This window comes from Amblyomma maculatum, chromosome 9 (genome assembly GCF_055883805.1).
Source record: "Amblyomma maculatum isolate TAMU_Amacu chromosome 9, ASM5588380v1, whole genome shotgun sequence".
NCBI classification, from domain to species: Eukaryota; Metazoa; Arthropoda; class Arachnida; order Ixodida; family Ixodidae; genus Amblyomma; species Amblyomma maculatum.
The window spans coordinates 61365793-61382754 of record NC_139352.1 but is presented as its reverse complement, the minus strand read 5'-3'; the positions used below and the strand labels follow the sequence as shown (position 1 = coordinate 61382754).

The 16962-nt window shown below is 46.7% G+C and overlaps 1 long non-coding RNA gene across 1 annotated transcript; it reads left to right on the top strand.

Moving 5' to 3' along the window:
* The first annotated feature begins 1196 nt into the window (after window positions 1–1196).
* LOC146179181 (uncharacterized) lies at window positions 1197–15105 on the top strand. Its single transcript, XR_014700707.1, has 3 exons — window positions 1197–1276; window positions 1992–2099; window positions 14901–15105. It is a non-coding gene; the product is annotated as an uncharacterized LOC146179181 (long non-coding RNA).
* The last annotated feature ends 1857 nt before the right edge of the window (window positions 15106–16962 follow it).

The following is a 16962-nucleotide window of genomic DNA, read 5'->3' as shown; positions in this document are numbered from 1 at the left end:
AAAAGTGGCAACTTATGTAGTAAAATAAAGACAAAATTACCAAGATCTAAAACTTCTGACAGTCTACATGATTTTTTTTTTAGTTTGTCACTTGACCTACGTTTGTCACAAAACTGCACCACCGCAAAGCTTTGTATCCAAACAAAGTTGAAGACATCTAAAGCCGATAAAAGATTTAGTCTATTTATTATAAATTAATATAAACGAATGAAACACGATAATGGTGCCGATGCATTCGACTTTCGCCGACGGCAAAACCGACGACGATCTCCTCGGTCAAATCGAATATAACAAGAGTTATATTCGATTATATTATACTAGTTATATTACACAAGAGTTGTCTGACCGAGTGCCTGTCATGTCTTTTAGCATTAGCATTCTCAGTGCGTTTGAGGACCTGTTTCATAGACATAAGTGAATTGATCAGAAGAGCTCTGCACAGACGACTACAAATAGAAACTGTCACGATAAGCCAACTCCCCCAGCAATTAACTTCGGCGCCGTCTGCTGCGACCCGGTTGCAGCAGCGAAATGCTTCCTGCAACCGGGTTGCAGGAGCAAAATGCTTGCTGCAACCCATGACGTCTTATCCGGTTTAAGAAAAAACGTCACGTCCGGCTATTGTTTTGTGGTCAGGTGGTTGTTTTTAGCAAGACCGACTGAAATACAGACCTGCACAAAAAACAGGGTCCTATGGGACCTCGTGCGCCAACTTTCGTTACCTTTGTCGTCGTTGAGGGCGCTCGGTTGACCTGTTCGTCTGTCATTTTCATCATCAAATCACAAATTAATATAAACAAACTGTAACCAAATTAAAAAAAAAAAAAGATCTTTGCCCAAGTTATACTTCTAAAATTTTGCCTTTTTGTATTTTAGCGGAGAGTGTTTATTTTTATAATGTTTTTCTCTCGCTAGTAGAAGACATACCGCGATTCCGCTTTGTGCGACGGTACTGACGGTACTGCAGTTACTCGCTGCACATGCGCAGAACAGGTGCTTGTGCATTACAGCGTGGACAGATAAATAAACTATAACGACGAAGAAAAATGACAGAACTAATAGACCCTTCTTATTAACAGGTTTACGGTAGCGCCAGGTTACCCGTAGTGTTCGTTCCCTAGCGGCGAAGGCTATGAACTAGAAGGTGCGCGCTGGAGCAGTGCTATCTGTGCAGGTCTGTATTTCAGTCGGTCTTGGTTTTTAGTAGCAGAATGGCTGGTCGTCGGAGCCGTGGGAGCTGCGTCGCCGTGCCAGCCGTGCGCTCTCGTGTTGTACGGTACGTAAGCAATTTTTTCTATTTTTTAGATATTTCAGTATGCATGTATTGAGTCATTGCCCGCTGTCTGGAACTCTACATTTAGTTTTCAACTTCCCTGCGCCCAAATGTTCTGTTGACGACCATTGAGCCTGCTTGGCCGGCAGTGGGCCCAAACGGCCCAAAGGTGTATTATAGAAAGTTTCAATCGAAAGCTCACCGTAGTTCTACACCAATGAACATGCTGTTAAATACCGTTTATTAGGCCAACCGCACGAAAGTCTCAGTCATGTAAAACACGCCTGACTACCAGTCTTGCGTGCGCCTAAAAAGGGCGGGAAACTTGGGTGAGCTTTCCTCAGCGGTCTGGATGAATATTTATTGATTGTAACGTCTTTGAGCTGATGGAGGGACTTAAAGAGATACTAGGACATGACAAAACAACGCGTAGAAGCAGGAAAGGCGAGGATCACACAGGCCTGTGTGGGAAGCTTTTGTTTCGGTGCACCACGACGTACTAACCATTTGTGCGACGTGAGCCTTTGTGTGACCCGCATTGTAATGACGCGGTGTAGAATAATGATTTCATACCTCATTTTATGACTGCGCACTGTCAAGTGTATGCAGGGCCACTTTCTAATTACGGTGAGGTAAGCGATTTCGCCTTGTACTTGTCTTAATTTCTTTTGTGTGTGTAAACATCGCTTATAAGCTGACGTCTAATATTTGTACGCAGGGACCTTCCTGATATGTGTTTTGGAGTCTAGCATGGGCTTGCTGGTTGCTGAGGCTGAACAAATGGGACTATGAAAGGCGGAGGCAGCATATGCTCCAACGCCACAAGGTGAGCCCTGTACTTAATTTCAAAACAATTGCTGTGCCACCGGGACTGGCCATTTGTTTTAATTTTTACATGGGGAACATGGCACAGGTCACCAGTTTGCATAGAGTGCATAAAGGATTCGAATAAGCAAGCATCCCTGCAGCTTCCTGCAGTTGCGGTGTCCAGCTTGTAGTTCGCAGCCTTTCTTTCTCAGCTGCAATTAATGCATCGCAAACAGTGTGCAATGTAACAGTTGATTCAGACTAAGAAAACCAGACTAGCTCCAAAAACAAACAAATGTTTGCACGAGATGGAAGATCAAACCACGCTATATTGTCTTCTCAATTCGCTGTGAGAAACTAGCAAAGCTGCCTTCTTTAACGAATGGTATTCCTGCACAGATTGGTTGTGTCGCTTTTTTGTGCGTGTGACAAAGTTGCTGCAAGAACTTTATTTATTTATTTATTTGGTTACTATCAGGGCCGTTGAGCAGCTAAAAACAGTGACAACTTCTCCGGGCACCGATATGCCTACCAGCCGATTGTGGCAGGGTTGCTTCACATTAATCAAAGCAGCCTAGCAAATGAGGCTCACTGTAGCAGCAAGAATTGTGAGCACGCCCTCGCACTCACTTGCTTTGTCATCTCCTGCATCTTCTGGCGCAGCAGCGCCGTGCAGTCTCTTTCCGCTCATCAGAGATGATCCTTTTATGCCAGGGGTCTTGGAGCACGGCCAGCAAAGCTGCGTGATGCAGTCTGCCCAGCTCAATTTTCAGCTAACGTTTAGAAAGCATTACCACCAGCCCTAATTTCAAACTAAAATAAGCTTAGACTTAGTACCCAGTTAGTATGCATTCATTTTTAATAAGGCGTTGACCACTTAATCTGCATGAACTTTCATTTGACATCACTATGCCTTCAAAAGCAAGGAGCCAGACATCCTGCCTTTTCTTTTATTTCCAAGTGTGCTTTTTTTTTTCTTGCTGAGGATTATAAGTGTGGTATTTATTAACGGGTATGTCATTTCAGTACCTCTCTCCGAGCGATCCTGAAGCTGCTTTTGTCCGGCATTCAAGCGGAAAGGAGCACACGTTGCTTTTCTTTTGCAATAATGGAAGGGCTTGGTCTGGAAAAAAGAAGTTGTGCTCATTTTTGTTCATTTTATCATTATTTATTGTACTTTGTTTCCTGTTGTTTTGTTATTTTCTGGCTCCTGGATCATGAGAGAAAAGGCTTTGTCAATGCGGCCCACGTAGCAATATGAGTTTGAGACCGCTGCTCTATGCCCATAATGGCGTGGCTATCAATGGATTTCATAATGAGTTTGTCTGAGGTAATTGTCAAGCAAAAAACTACCATATGCCACTGGTCGGCCCGGACACACAACCTCCGCATCATGGTGTTAGAATAGAAATGCGTGAGCGGGCTGCTCCACACCAAGCAGTAAGTGGCGATACCGATGCGCTGATTTCTGTAGGCTGCCGAGAGACTGCGTTGACTGTTGGTGGCCGCGGGTTCGCTGGTTGCCGCAAGGAATGGCAGTCAGTTCTCAACTTTCGCTGACGCCCCCGCTCTACGCCTTTCTTCGATCATGGTATATTCTAAGTTGTAATGTAATGTGGAAAAAACGTGCATTGTTCTCCACTGTGATACAGACTACGTATTCTGCAATGAAAAATGTCAGCTTCTTTCGGTGCGAAAAGATGTCGAACAGCTTCAGCTATGGCGGCCGGCATACCAAGTTAGGACCGAGCTATACAGTCACTGTTTGTGAGGGGCATTTGAAGCCCAGGTTTGTGTCCAAAACATGGATGACAGAGTTAAATGGGCATGTGCTACAAAGCGTTGCTCGTTGCTAGCAAAGGAAGCGGTCCCCACGATATTCTCTGCCGGCCTTGCCTACCTTTCAGACTTCAAAAAGTAGAAAGCCACCCACTGAAAGGCAGCCCCAAGAACCGAAAAAATAAAAGATCGTCAAACCTTGTGGTGTCAGGTGAAGGTAGCACGTGCTTCACACGACACTGAGTGGGCGTGGGCCGGCCCAAAAGCCGGCTGCGGCTCAGCCCACGGGTCGTCTGGGCTGACTCGTGAACATTCTTGCTGGACCCGGGGTGGACTTAAACGTGCGGGCCCGAGCCGGATTCGGGCTTGTACACAGAAAGCCGATGTCTGATTTATAGTCACTTTGTCAGAGTAAAAATCCGCGGCGTCGCAGCAACGAAACGGATGAAATAACTGCTACGCTCCGAGAGAAAGGTTTAGTCTTCATAGCTTATTTATTTACTTATTACGGCACCGCGGTGGCTTAGTCATTAAAGCTCTCGAGTACTGGGCTGGGATACCCTAGTCTGATCCTAATTGGGAGACAGCATTTCGGTCGGAGCTGAAAGCATGGCAGGCATATGCTATAGATGACAGTTTCATTGAAGAACCCCATGTTGCCGATGTGATCCGAACGCCTGTGCTACAGCATCCTCATACCTTGAGCCGGTTGGGGACCATTACTCCAGACATAGCTCTTTTTTTTTTTTTTTTTTTTTTTTTGTGAGAAAATTCAAAACCAAACGTGGGTATGGTTTTCATTTTTAGCTGTTGATTGGAACGTCTCATAACAGAAATAGCCGCAAAGGTTTGATAGAGTTTAGAAATCTCCTTGACGTTGAAATAAGATAAATCTTGAATGAGCAATGTTTAAATGAGTCAATTAATGTCGTAAGCAATTAGACGTGTGCGGGCCCATTGAACGATTCAAACGAATATATGAAATTACTCCCCTCTGTGACTGAAGAGCAGCAGTCAGACACCGCTCTTGCATGTTTTAAAGCTTAAAATGCCATGTGCGGGTTACTCTAGTGTGATGCAGCGTGGCATTCGCCTAATAAATTAGAGTAACGCTGGATGAGGCTGTTTAAGCTATCAGCGAGCACAGACAGTCTGGTCTGCGATAAGGTGCTTCCGCATATGGTCAGTTTTGTATACCACTGGAGACTAGGAACTGGAAACCTCATACAAACCACTGGGAAGGGCCAACGTCTGAACGCTTTATGAGGTTTGGCCTTTTCCAAGGTTGCTGTTCAACACTCGGGACGCCTCAGCCACTGATACAGTCTTGCTGCCGCAACGGCGCCATCTTTCTCGAAAGGGGAAATTGGAGGCGGGGGGGGGGACCTTCTACATGCAGAATCAGCGAAGAGCATTGCAGCCAGAACACATGCCGGCCCTGGCGGCGGTGCGATAAATATAGCTATGATATAACAGCGCCTCTCGCACACCACAGGGCGGGCACGCCGCCTGAGCTTCTTGTCTTTCTTCTACCACCGTCGCCTCCAGTTCACAGATACATTAAATTGGGAAAAGTATTGGTTTTCTCTTTCTTTGACGGAGGTGATACCTACACTTAACTAACGGCCGTTTTGGCATGGCGTGAAGACTACATACATGCAGAATCAGCGAAGAGCATTGCAGCCAGAACACATGCCGGCCCTGGCGGCGGTGCGATAAATATAGCTATGATATAACAGCGCCTCTCGCACACCACAGGGCGGGCACGCCGCCTGAGCTTCTTGTCTTTCTTCTACCACCGTCGCCTCCAGTTCACAGATACATTAAATTGGGAAAAGTATTGGTTTTCTCTTTCTTTGACGGAGGTGATACCTACACTTAACTAACGGCCGTTTTGGCATGGCGTGAAGACTACATACACATGCAATTGGCTACCTTGCGTTTCCTCGAGATTTTAATGTTATATTTTGCTGCACGCGGTGTCTAAATATTAAAGCCTCCTCACAAGAAATCCGATTACTTTCTCTCTCTCTCTCTCTCTTTTTTTTTCTTTTTTCGGGGCCCCCTCGAAAGTTTAGACTTGGTGGGGAAGGAGGAAGCCGCTGTGGCAGTGTAAAGGGCAGCACACGAGGAGCTCACTGACTGCCGGCGTCTCACAGTCTGGCACACACCTGCGTCGATCGGCGTCTGTCTGCGTCCCATTGTCGGGGGCACACCCATGTCGAACGCGCCACTGCGCGCTGTCGGCAAGACGAATTGGAGAAGCGTAGTGTAGATGGCTAGCGAGGACTTGGTCTGGGCCACACCGTCTGCGTCGCAAGGGCCGTTGCGCGCTGTCGGCCAGACGAAGGGGATGACCGCGTGGCCGGCTTGAGGGTACTGACCCAGGGGGGAAGACGCCGAGATTCACTTGAACCTTTTTGTTTCCCGATTGCCCGACTTGGGCTGCTGTCGCCGTCTGGCCAAACACCCCGCGTTCTTTTCCGGTGGGGAATTCTTGTCACAATAGTTGAAAGCGGCAGCTCTCGCGTTTGTCTCGTTGTCGCCATCCTTAACAGGGGACATGGCTCTTAAAGCTATTTTTCCTACGTTTTTCAACAAATTTGATAAAACCTGGTATTCTGATTTAGTTTCTTGCACTGATTTCAAATATATAATTATGTTTCCAATTGGCCAATTAGTTCAGAAGATAAAATGAAATTGTTCATAATTTGCGGGAACAATGAAAAAATAACCGCACTACAAAAAATTCACGTGAACACTTTGCTAGGTACTAGAAAGCATAACAAATACAATGTTACATGCACTTTTGTATAGCAAATATTAGCGATGTTATAGCAGTTTAAAATTCACTGCTCCAAATGTGAGTGCCTTCCTGTCTGATTTAGAGCAAAATTGAAAACTTTGAACTGCTATAACATCGCTAATATTTGTTTAAAAAAAAGAAATGCTCCTAACATTGTATTCATTATGCTTTCTAGTACCTAGCAAAGTGTCCATGTGAATTTTTTTGTAGTGCTGTTATTTTTTCATTGTTTCTGCAAATTATGAACAATTAATTTCATTATCTCTTGAACTAATTGGCCAGTTGGAAAAATGGTTGCATGTTTGAAATCAGTGCAAGAAACTGAATCAGAATGCCAGGTTTTATCAAATTTAGTCAAAAATTGGAAAATAATTTTAAGAGCCATGTCCCCCTTTAAGCAGAAGCGAAATGCAATACAGCTGACATATTTCATGGTGTGTTTGGAGACTGTAAACGGCCTAAACTAATGCATTCGTTTTCAGCTAATTTCTAAGTCTAGAGTTATCATGGGAAGACGAAAGAGTCACACTGGCCGTACTGCCCGAATCCGTGGGTCTCACTGCCTGTCGGAGGTTGGGCACACTACGAGCAGTGGCGTGCCGCGCCGGCGCGGCTCGTTCATACACAACCCTTCAGACACCACGCTCCACATCATGTTCTACTTGGCACTTGCTGTATTTCATTTTAAACCAGCCAAAAGACGAGACAGAGAATAGAAGCGAACGAGATGAGGCTGGCTTCTGTGTCTCGTCTTTTGGCTGGTTTAAAATGAATGATTACCAACTCGCCCAGTCGTTAACCTTGTTGCTGTATTTACAGGGCATTCCCACGTCTGCTGCTGTGGTTTAGTTTAGCACTGATGAACGCTGTCTATGTTGGGATACATGCAACATAAATAGCTTGAAAGTAAAAGATTGCACAGCCATTATTGTAGCTAGTTTGTAAAGCATGGGATGCATAATGTGGAGGTCTCGGACCTCAACAGTGGCATGTTTCTTGTTTTTGTTTTGTTTTCCTAGTTTGCAATGAGTTATTTCTCATTTGAGAGTAGATACACTGCTAATTGCCATTCATCACCAATGCAGATTTTGTTTTTATTAGTTAATTATATGCTTTCCTCAATTTTTTCCTTTTCTGCTAAATAGAAGAACATGAGCCTCTCATAGCCTGTGTTGCTTTGGGACATTAAATCCCATAAGCCAGACCAGCATGAGCCTCGTTTCTGGCAGTCATAGATCTATTTCATTGAACCTCTTTGTTAATAATAAGCTTGTCAAACATACGTGAGACAAAAACATACAGTATTATGGGTGTGACACCATGAAGGTGTCAATCATTAGAAATGTCACAAGTGTTGGGCAGGCATGGAGGGCCCATCATTAACATGTTAAAATTAAGGAAGCTCCGGTGCCACTCAAGCGAAAACATGAGAAGCCACTGACAGAAAGCCGTGGAGTAGGGCATCTGGAGGAGGAAAGGGCTATCCTTGAGTGCAGTCTATCCTCACTGAAGTTATTACTGATCAGTACCTTGGAAATTTTATCAGAACAGGCATGGATAAAAAAAATTATATCCACAAGATAAAGAGTGGAAATGTGCTGCTTATTGATGTGAACTCCGAACTAGTCTAGTGGTGCTTGAGCACATCATAGTGGTATAGTCCACATTTCTCAAGCTAAAAGAGTCATGTTTTTAGTCAAACTTATCGTTCGGGCGTCAAGTATAGAAACAAGCATTGCATTTTCTACTAGTTTGTTCCAAATTGTTGCTAATGTAAAGAAGACAAAGAACAGAAAACGCTGCGGCATCGCCATCACCATCGCTTGTCTCCGGCGCCCATCTCGCTCGCGCTGGAGCTGTGCCCTGCGGCTGGTAATTCGATCCCTTGTGCCCAAAGTACTGCCAGCGCTAGACGCTAGACGATTTGCAAGACGACAGGAGCTCTTGAACTACTTCGGAAAGAAAGACACGACCTCTGTCACTCAGTAGCTCGCGAGGGGCGCCGTGTCGAAGAATGAAGTGGTGTAGAAGAAAATGGGCTACCTCACGGGCTGTCGCCGCGGTAAGTGCAGCAGTCTCGGCGTAACGGGTCAGGTGATCGACTGCGACGATGACCCATCGATTACCAGCGGCCGTGCATGGTAGCGGACCATAAAGGTCGATTCCCACGCGATCAAACGGGCGAGCTGGACAAGGTAAAGGCTGGAGAGGGCCAGCGGGGTGGCGAGGAATCTTGCGTTGTTGACAGGCGGTACAAGAGCGAATGTAGCGCCGTACGAAATTGTACATTCCCCGCCAGTAGTACCTCTGACGAATTCGATCATAGGTTTTGAGGACGCCGGCATGAGCGCTTTGAGGGTCAATGTGATGGTGGGCACAAACCTCGGAGCGGAGGTGGCGCGGAATGACAAGAAGCCACGTTCTGCCGTCTGAGTTGTAGTTCCTGCGGTAGAGAAGGCCGTCCCGAATGGCGAAATGGGAGGCCTGTCGGCGGAGTGCCCGAGGATGCGTAGCCGCGGAAGTAGTGCTAAGGATATCCAGCAGGTTAGAAACCCAAGGATCTTGTCGTTGCTCGAAAGGCATATCCTCAATGGTGAGTGCTGACAAGAATGCTTGAGGAGGGGACGATGAGTTAGGCGAGCGCACCGGTGACCGAGAAAGAGCGTCGGCGTCAGAGTGCTTGCGGCCAGAGCGGTACACTACACGGATGTCGTATTCCTGAAGCCTGAGAGCCCAGCGCCCGAGACGGCCAGACGGATCCTTGAGAGACGCGAGCCAGCAGAGAGCGTGATGATCTGTAACTACCTCGAAGGAGTGGCCGTATAAGTAAGGGCGGAACTTCGTTACAGCCCACACGATTGCTAAGCACTCCTTTTCGGTAACGGAGTAGTTGGACTCGGCTTTGGTGAGAGCACGGCTTGCGTAGGCGACAACGTATTCGGAGAAGCCAGGCTTGCGCTGGGCGAGGACGGCGCCGAGGCCGACACCACTGGCATCGCTGTGAAGTTCTGTAGGTGCAGTAGGGTCGTAATGGCGAAGGATTGGGGGTGACGTCAGAACATTGCGCAGTGTCGCGAATGCATCATCGCAGGCTGGCGACCAAGAGGAGAGGTTAGGGGTGCCTTTCAAGAGCTGTGTAAGGGGGGCTATGATGGTTGCGAAATTCCGAACAAAACGACGAAAGTACGAGCAGAGGCCCACGAAGCTTCGCAGTTGTTTTAAAGTGGTCGGTTTCGGAAAGTCAGCGACGGCGCGCAGCTTCTCAGGATCAGGCAGAACTCCATCTTTACACACAACATGTCCGAGTATTGTGAGCTGGCGGGCACCAAAGCGGCACTTTTTGAGGTTGAGTTGAAGACCGGCGCGGGTTAGGCAGGTGAAGACCTGGCGAAGTCGAGTCAGGTGGGTCGGGAAGTCGGTTGAAAAGACGACGATATCATCGAGGTAGCATAAACAGATGTTCCATTTCAGGCCGCGCAGTACAGTGTCCATCATTCTTTCAAATGTGGCTGGGGCGTTACAGAGTCCGAATGGCATAACATTAAATTCGTATAGTCCGTCTGGAGTAATAAAGGCGGTCTTAGGACGATCCGCCTCTGCCATGGGCACCTGCCAATACCCGGAGCGTAAATCGAGTGAGGAAAAGAATTCTGCGCCTTGCAAACAGTCTAGGGCATCGTCGATTCGTGGGAGGGGGTACACATCACGACGAGTGATTTTGTTGAGGCGGCGATAATCAACACAAAATCGTATGGAGCCATCCTTCTTTTTAACTAGAACCACAGGAGACGACCATGGGCTACAGGATTCTCTAATTACTCCGCGTTGCAGCATGTCATCGACTTGTTGGGCAATAACACGGCGCTCAGTCGGGGACACCCGATACGGCCGCTGATGGAGAGGTGGGTGAGCGCCAGTGTCGATGAGGTGGGAAACGGTCGTCGTGCGGCCCAAGGAAGATTGCGGAATGTCGAAGGAGGCGCGGAATTGGTGTAGAAGGTCAAGAAGTTGCTCGCGGTGGCGCGGTTCTAGAGCGCTGTCCACGGAATGGTCAAAAAGGTCCCGCTGTAGCGGATCTGAAGCCACACGAGTTGGAGTCAAGGCGTCAACTTGGCAAACAGGGAATGACACATCATCAAAGGTGAACAGAAGGTCCACGGGCTCGATGCGGCCGAGGCACTCCCCTTCGATCAACATAGCGGGAGAGTGAAGAGGATTGGCTACCAGAAGTGTGCTAGCGCCGTTTTTCATGTCAAGGACGGCAAACGGCAGCGGTAAGTGGCGGCGGCGGCAGACAACGTTAGAGGGCACAAAGAGGACTGTCGCGGCGGTGGTAAAAGAGGCAGTGAGGGGAACCAGAACAGCGCTAACGGGTGGGATGGTTGTGTCATGTGCTACGAGGAGTTTGGTCGCAAAACGAGGACACGGCTCGTGGAGCAGGGCATCAGACGGTGCATCACTCGATTCAATAAGCTCTACTTGTGGACTGGCGCAGTCAATGATAGCATGATGCTGGGACAGGAAATCCCAGCCGAGAATGACGTCATGAGAACATGTGGGGAGAACGACGAATTCGATGATGTACAAGGCTGCAGCAATGACGACGCGAGCAGTGCAGATAGCTGTCGGCTGTATACTGTGAGCGGATGCGGTACGAAGCGATAGTCCCTCGAGAGGCGTAGTCACCTTTCGGATGGAGCGGCAGAGTTTTTGGCTGATAACTGATACAGCGGCACCGGTGTCGACGAGCGCAAGAGTATGAACACCTTCAACGATGACAGGAATAACATTCGCGGGATTAAGACGAGGACTTTGAAATTCGGTCGGATACGCAGTTCGTGCCTCGCGAACTGCGGCGGTTAGTTTTCCGGCTGGGTAGCGGGTCGTCGGCGCATTGGCGAAATGGAGCGGCGACGTGGTGATGGCGAACGACGAGGGCGGAAGTCCGGAGGTTCAGGGGGTGCTGTTGGAGGACCCGATGGGACTGGGAACTGGGGGGCCAAATAAGGTGGCGCAGGCCGTGCAGCAAAGGCCATATTTATTCGGCGCCGGCAGTAGCGTGTAGTGTGTCCGGGGATGCCGCAGTGGTAGCAAATAGGCCTGTTGTCCGCAGTGCGCCATGGAGATGGTGTCTGACGCAAGGGGGAAGCAAAGGCTGTTGGTGCGGACCGCATGGGGGGCGAAGCATAGGCATATGCTGGCTCAGGCGGTGGACTTGAAGTGACTTCGGCATACGTGCGACGCAATACTTGAGGAGGAGCCGGCGCGAATGCTGGAGCGTAGCTCAGTGGCGCAACGCCGGAAGATGAAACTGTAGGCGTGAGTAATGGCGTTGAGGGTGCGACCGGAGCTGATTGAGGAACAGGATTAGGGAGGACTTCAGAGACATGCTGCTGGATTGCACGGCGAAGCTCCGGAACAAGGCCAGTTGTTGACGACTCCTTAACATATGGCTGTAGGGACAGTTGGCGCGCGACCTCCTGACGTATAAAAGCCTTGATGTCTTCAGAGAGGCTAGATGACTCCCTCTCCGCGGCTAATCCAGCGAGTGATGCATCAGGCTGGCGAATCAAAGCACGCTCCTTGCGGAGTTCGTCGTAGCTTTGACAGAGGTCGTATATTTCCTTGACCGTATTGGGACCTTTGGCGATAAGCATGTTGAAAGCGCCGGCATCAATTCCTGTGAGGACATGACGTATCTTAACGGCCTCGGTCATGGTCGGGTCAACGCGGCGACACAAATCAACAATGTCCTCAATATAACTGGTGAACGTTTCACCGGGCAGCTGTAGTCGCGATCGAAGACGCTGTTCCGCGCGGAGTTTTCGGACGGCGGGGCGGCCAAAGACATCAGAAAATTTAGTCTTGAAATTCGCCCAGGTGGAAAAGTCCGACTCGTGGTTTCGAAACCACAGATTAGCGACGTCGCTCAAGTAAAAGATGACATTGTTGAGCTTACGGTCGTCGTCCCAGTTATTGTGACGGCTGACCCGTTCGTAAGTGGTCAGCCAATCGTCGACGTCGTCATCGCTGCTTCCGCTGAAGGTAGTCGGGTCCCGTTGACGGAGCGCACCTGTGCAGGTGACGGGCGGAGGCAGGTGCAATGACGTCGGCTCCGTCATTGGGGTAGTCAATGTTCTGCTGCGAAGTTCCAGGGCGAGATGGGTACAGGGAACTTCAGATTGACCTCCACCAAGTGAAATGTGGATTTAATGGTTGGTTGGAACGTCTAGCGCTGGCAGTACTTTGGGCACAAGGGATCGAATTACCAGCCGCAGGGCACAGCTCCAGCGCGAGCGAGATGGGCGCCGGAGACAAGCGATGGTGATGGCGATGCCGCAGCGTTTTCTGTTCTTTGTCTTCTTTACACTAAGGTCATTTGTGTTATTTTAAACATATATACATGTTTTGGCTGTTAGTCTTGCATTTTCAGCAATGCATTGATCTTTGAATAAAAAGGAATCAAATAGGTTATTTTGGTATGTCAGGTATAAAAAATTCAGCTAATAAAATCTTGACTTTAGAAACGTGTTTCAAAACAATTTGAATGTTTCAAAACCCCCGTTTTATAGCTTCAAAGTGCTCGAGCCTGCTTCCACCTCTCCAAGTTGGTTTGTGGTTCAGGTCATTATTGACAATTCTGCATGACTGAATTGATGTCTTCAATTTGGAGTTTTGGGGAGGGTTGCATCCATTGGGAAGAGTGAAAAATGCTGTTGAGAAGAGCGTATTGCCGGGCTAGTTGGTGATCCATTGGATAAAAAATTGCGCAAAAAAACAAAGGACAAAGAAGAACACATAAGACGTGTGACAAGCGCTGGCTGGAAAAATGCTGGCCGAAGATAAGGAACGCTGCATTATGAAAATTCCGATTGCTATTGGGCAACCATCTCATGGATGATGGCACTTGAAAGCGTTTTGACTGGAGGTACTCTCACTGCTTGGGCTAGGCCAGTGCAGCACTTCATCTTACAGGAGCATATGCACCTAATTTTGGTCGCATTTTGCTTGTTAGCGACATGCAAAACATTACTCTGTACAGATCATCACCTGGTTTTTATCTTCAACCGCTAAATAATTTATAATTGAATTTTTGTCATCTGTTTCAGGGTGTCTATACTCCATTAACACACTGAATGTTAGTAGTGCTGCTACTGCACTTAAAATCAAGTGTTGGTCTCTGTTTGCAATATTTTTTAGCTGCTTTGAGAAGTATGATGCTCATGGACAGCCTCCTTAACAACATGAACTGGTGTATTTGTGATGAGGACCATATATCAGACAGCCAGAGGTTTTATGATGCTAGCATTGTAGCAACTGTTGTGGTCCTGTAGTTCGGTGAGGGATTTGCCCATCTTGTGGTTGTTGCCCGTTTGCTGTGGCCACCCTCAAAGTAAATAGCTATGGTCCTGTCACATAGTTTGAGAACTTCTTGTTACTTGTATGGAAATTACTGTTTGGCACAAAATGACTTATGGCTGCCATCATGTGCATTATAGAGGGCGAGCGACTACATTTCGGTGGAACAGTTCCTCATTCTTTTTCGCAGCCCATAGGAAGGATTTCGCAAGTTTAGAAAAATGAAATGTTCACAGCTGAGTCAGTCGCAATTCTGGAATCATGCTGTGTAGTCGACAAACGCTACAATCCGAGAGCAACGCATGTCGTCTAATGAACAGTGCAAGCGAAACTTCTTGGATGCAGCAGCAAATGAAAATGTGCACACATGGTTTTCAAGATGTCTCAACGTTTATTTATATGCTTCACAACCTACCAAAGCCCGCACGCTTGCGTTATACCAAAGCACAATCAGCTGTCTGTTCTGATGTCTGCGGCCAGTGTTGATAAAGTTCTTTACCACCCATGGTGTCCATTTCTGCTGTGCATATGCACTGCAGTGATACATTGTCACACGCATGCAGAGAGCACTAGTACTGGCCTTACTTAGGGTAACCTTTTCGCTGTTTTGGCTTTTCTCATTCTTGAGCTATGCTACAGGGTGCACACTTTTCTTCTTGTCTGGTTCCTTTGACGAGTCATGAATTCAGCATTTGTGCTTCTTTCCTTTTTGAGGGTGTAGTGACCATATGCAAATCCACTATTAGAATATATGAGCTGCTGCATTAGCTGCAGTCCTGCTATCTTTTTATTTAAATTTGGTACATCTCTGAGTTTCTCTGGGTGTTTTGTTATTGTTCTGAGCTTGCATTCTTTTGTTTTTTCTCCCCGTGACAGCCGATCCTGCACGTGACTGATACTAGTCGAGAGATCACAACAGCTGCCCACCTTTCAAAGCATGGCATTCCCTGGCCCAAGTTGACTGCTCCCTGTGCTACTGGCTCAACAGTGTACTCGCAAGTCTGCACTTCACTTACGAGCGTAATGGCAACACACACACGTTGGCCATAGCTTCTGTGTCAAAATAAAGTATTCCTACTTATGTGCCTTTTCATTCATTATTAACGCACATGATTGGAGTAATAAAATTAGACTGCCTACCTTCTGCATTACTTCTCTTTTTGTAACCTACCTAGTAAGGTAAGTATTTACTGTATGTGTCATAGAACCACATGTATTTGTTATTCCTTTTGAGACGGGAAATAATCCGCAAAACCAGTGAAGTAAGAAAAGTTCACAGATATATTTCGTAGACAATTTTTAGAGGTAAGCCCAATGAAGATGTTTCGAACTGCAGGCAGGGACTGATGATAAAATGGCAAAGTGGGTGGTGTTTGTTGAATTGCATAAGATTTGTTTAATTCAGTATTTTGCAGATGAGCAGCAACTTTCTTAATTGCAATGCTTACTTACACCCATACTGTCACCTCATGTAATGCTCGAACATTTGGCAGTGCTAATCACTTTACTAAAATATTGAAATCTTGGCCCTTCAAAGTGAATTGTGTTCAATAGCGAGGTGACATGCTTGTAGCAATGAGATTCTAACCTTGGATGCCCGCATAATACACTATTGCTGTGCCTCTATGCTACTGGGATGGTGAGGCAGCATACTAAAAGGGCATAAAAAGCGTGTGCAGTAATTCTTTACATGTAACAATAGTTGAAGCCCTCGCCTAATTTAATGTGACTGCATTAAAAGGCCATATTTACCAAAAAAGGCAATTTGAGCGACAAGGATGAGTGGCAGATAGTATGACCGGATGGATTGGTCTGTGTGATGTGAGGACCATGGTATGGTCCAGCTGCCTACCCAAGCAGCTCCTTTGACATGAGAAAAACTCATTGCCTTTCAGAATCCCGTCAGATGTGTGAGTTGGGAGTTCATTTACATAATGTGGTAATTAGTAATTTTACAAATTGGTATGTGTGATAAAAGTGCAAACTAAGATTGGTGAGTCAACAAGTAGCCAACTAAATGTACAGGGATGAGGATACAGGAGTCGTAAATGCTGTGGCATGTTTTCCTTAACAGCGGTGCTGAAGTGCCCCCGAAATATTTGTTGCATTTGCTCAATTTATGTGTATTTCAGTTTCTGGTATAACCTTTCCCACACCTTTAACCTTTAGGCACAGTAATTATAAGTAAAATTGGCAGTTAAAAAAATAGCATTGTCAAGATGACAGCGTTCCAAAAATTGAGAAATAGTAATTAAGGTACGTATAGCAACAAAAGTTGCTACACTGTACCATCAGCATACACGTGTGATCCCAGCCATTTTTGGAACCATAAATGCAGTATTAACATCAGTAGTTTATCAATTCAGTTTCGGACTATCCTCATGTTTGACAAGATTTTAATGATGAAACTTTCAGCTTAATGCCTCCAGTAGCCTGAGTATTCTGAAGCATAGCATTGTTGCCTTACTTAATTACTTGGCACACTTTCCAATTTTGCAGTGAGAAATTTTCTTAGCTTAAAACTGAAAAATTTGGCAGTACTCTGTCAGGGACGAAGCAAGCTTTTGGAAAAGGAAAATAGAGTAAATGTCTCCGAGTAGACACCTCATATGTTCACTGTGAATGAAACTAATGAGCAAAAAAAAAAAAAAGCATATGCTTTCAAGCAAAGTATTGCAATGCTTAATATTACATAGAATTCCTCCTGGCACATATAGATTTCATATTTCAAGCTGCCAGTTTCCATCATGCAAGGACGACATCTGCTAGTTTCTATACAGCACCTTCGTGCTTTCGCACTGGCAAGCCATGTTTTGTGAGAGGGTACCTTTCTAAGTGGACTCAGCTAGGCTTAACCTGATTTCCATGAAATATATATGGAAGGGTGCTTAAACCAGATGCTATCAGGCTTTAAGTATACCTGCAGGTAAGGGCCCTG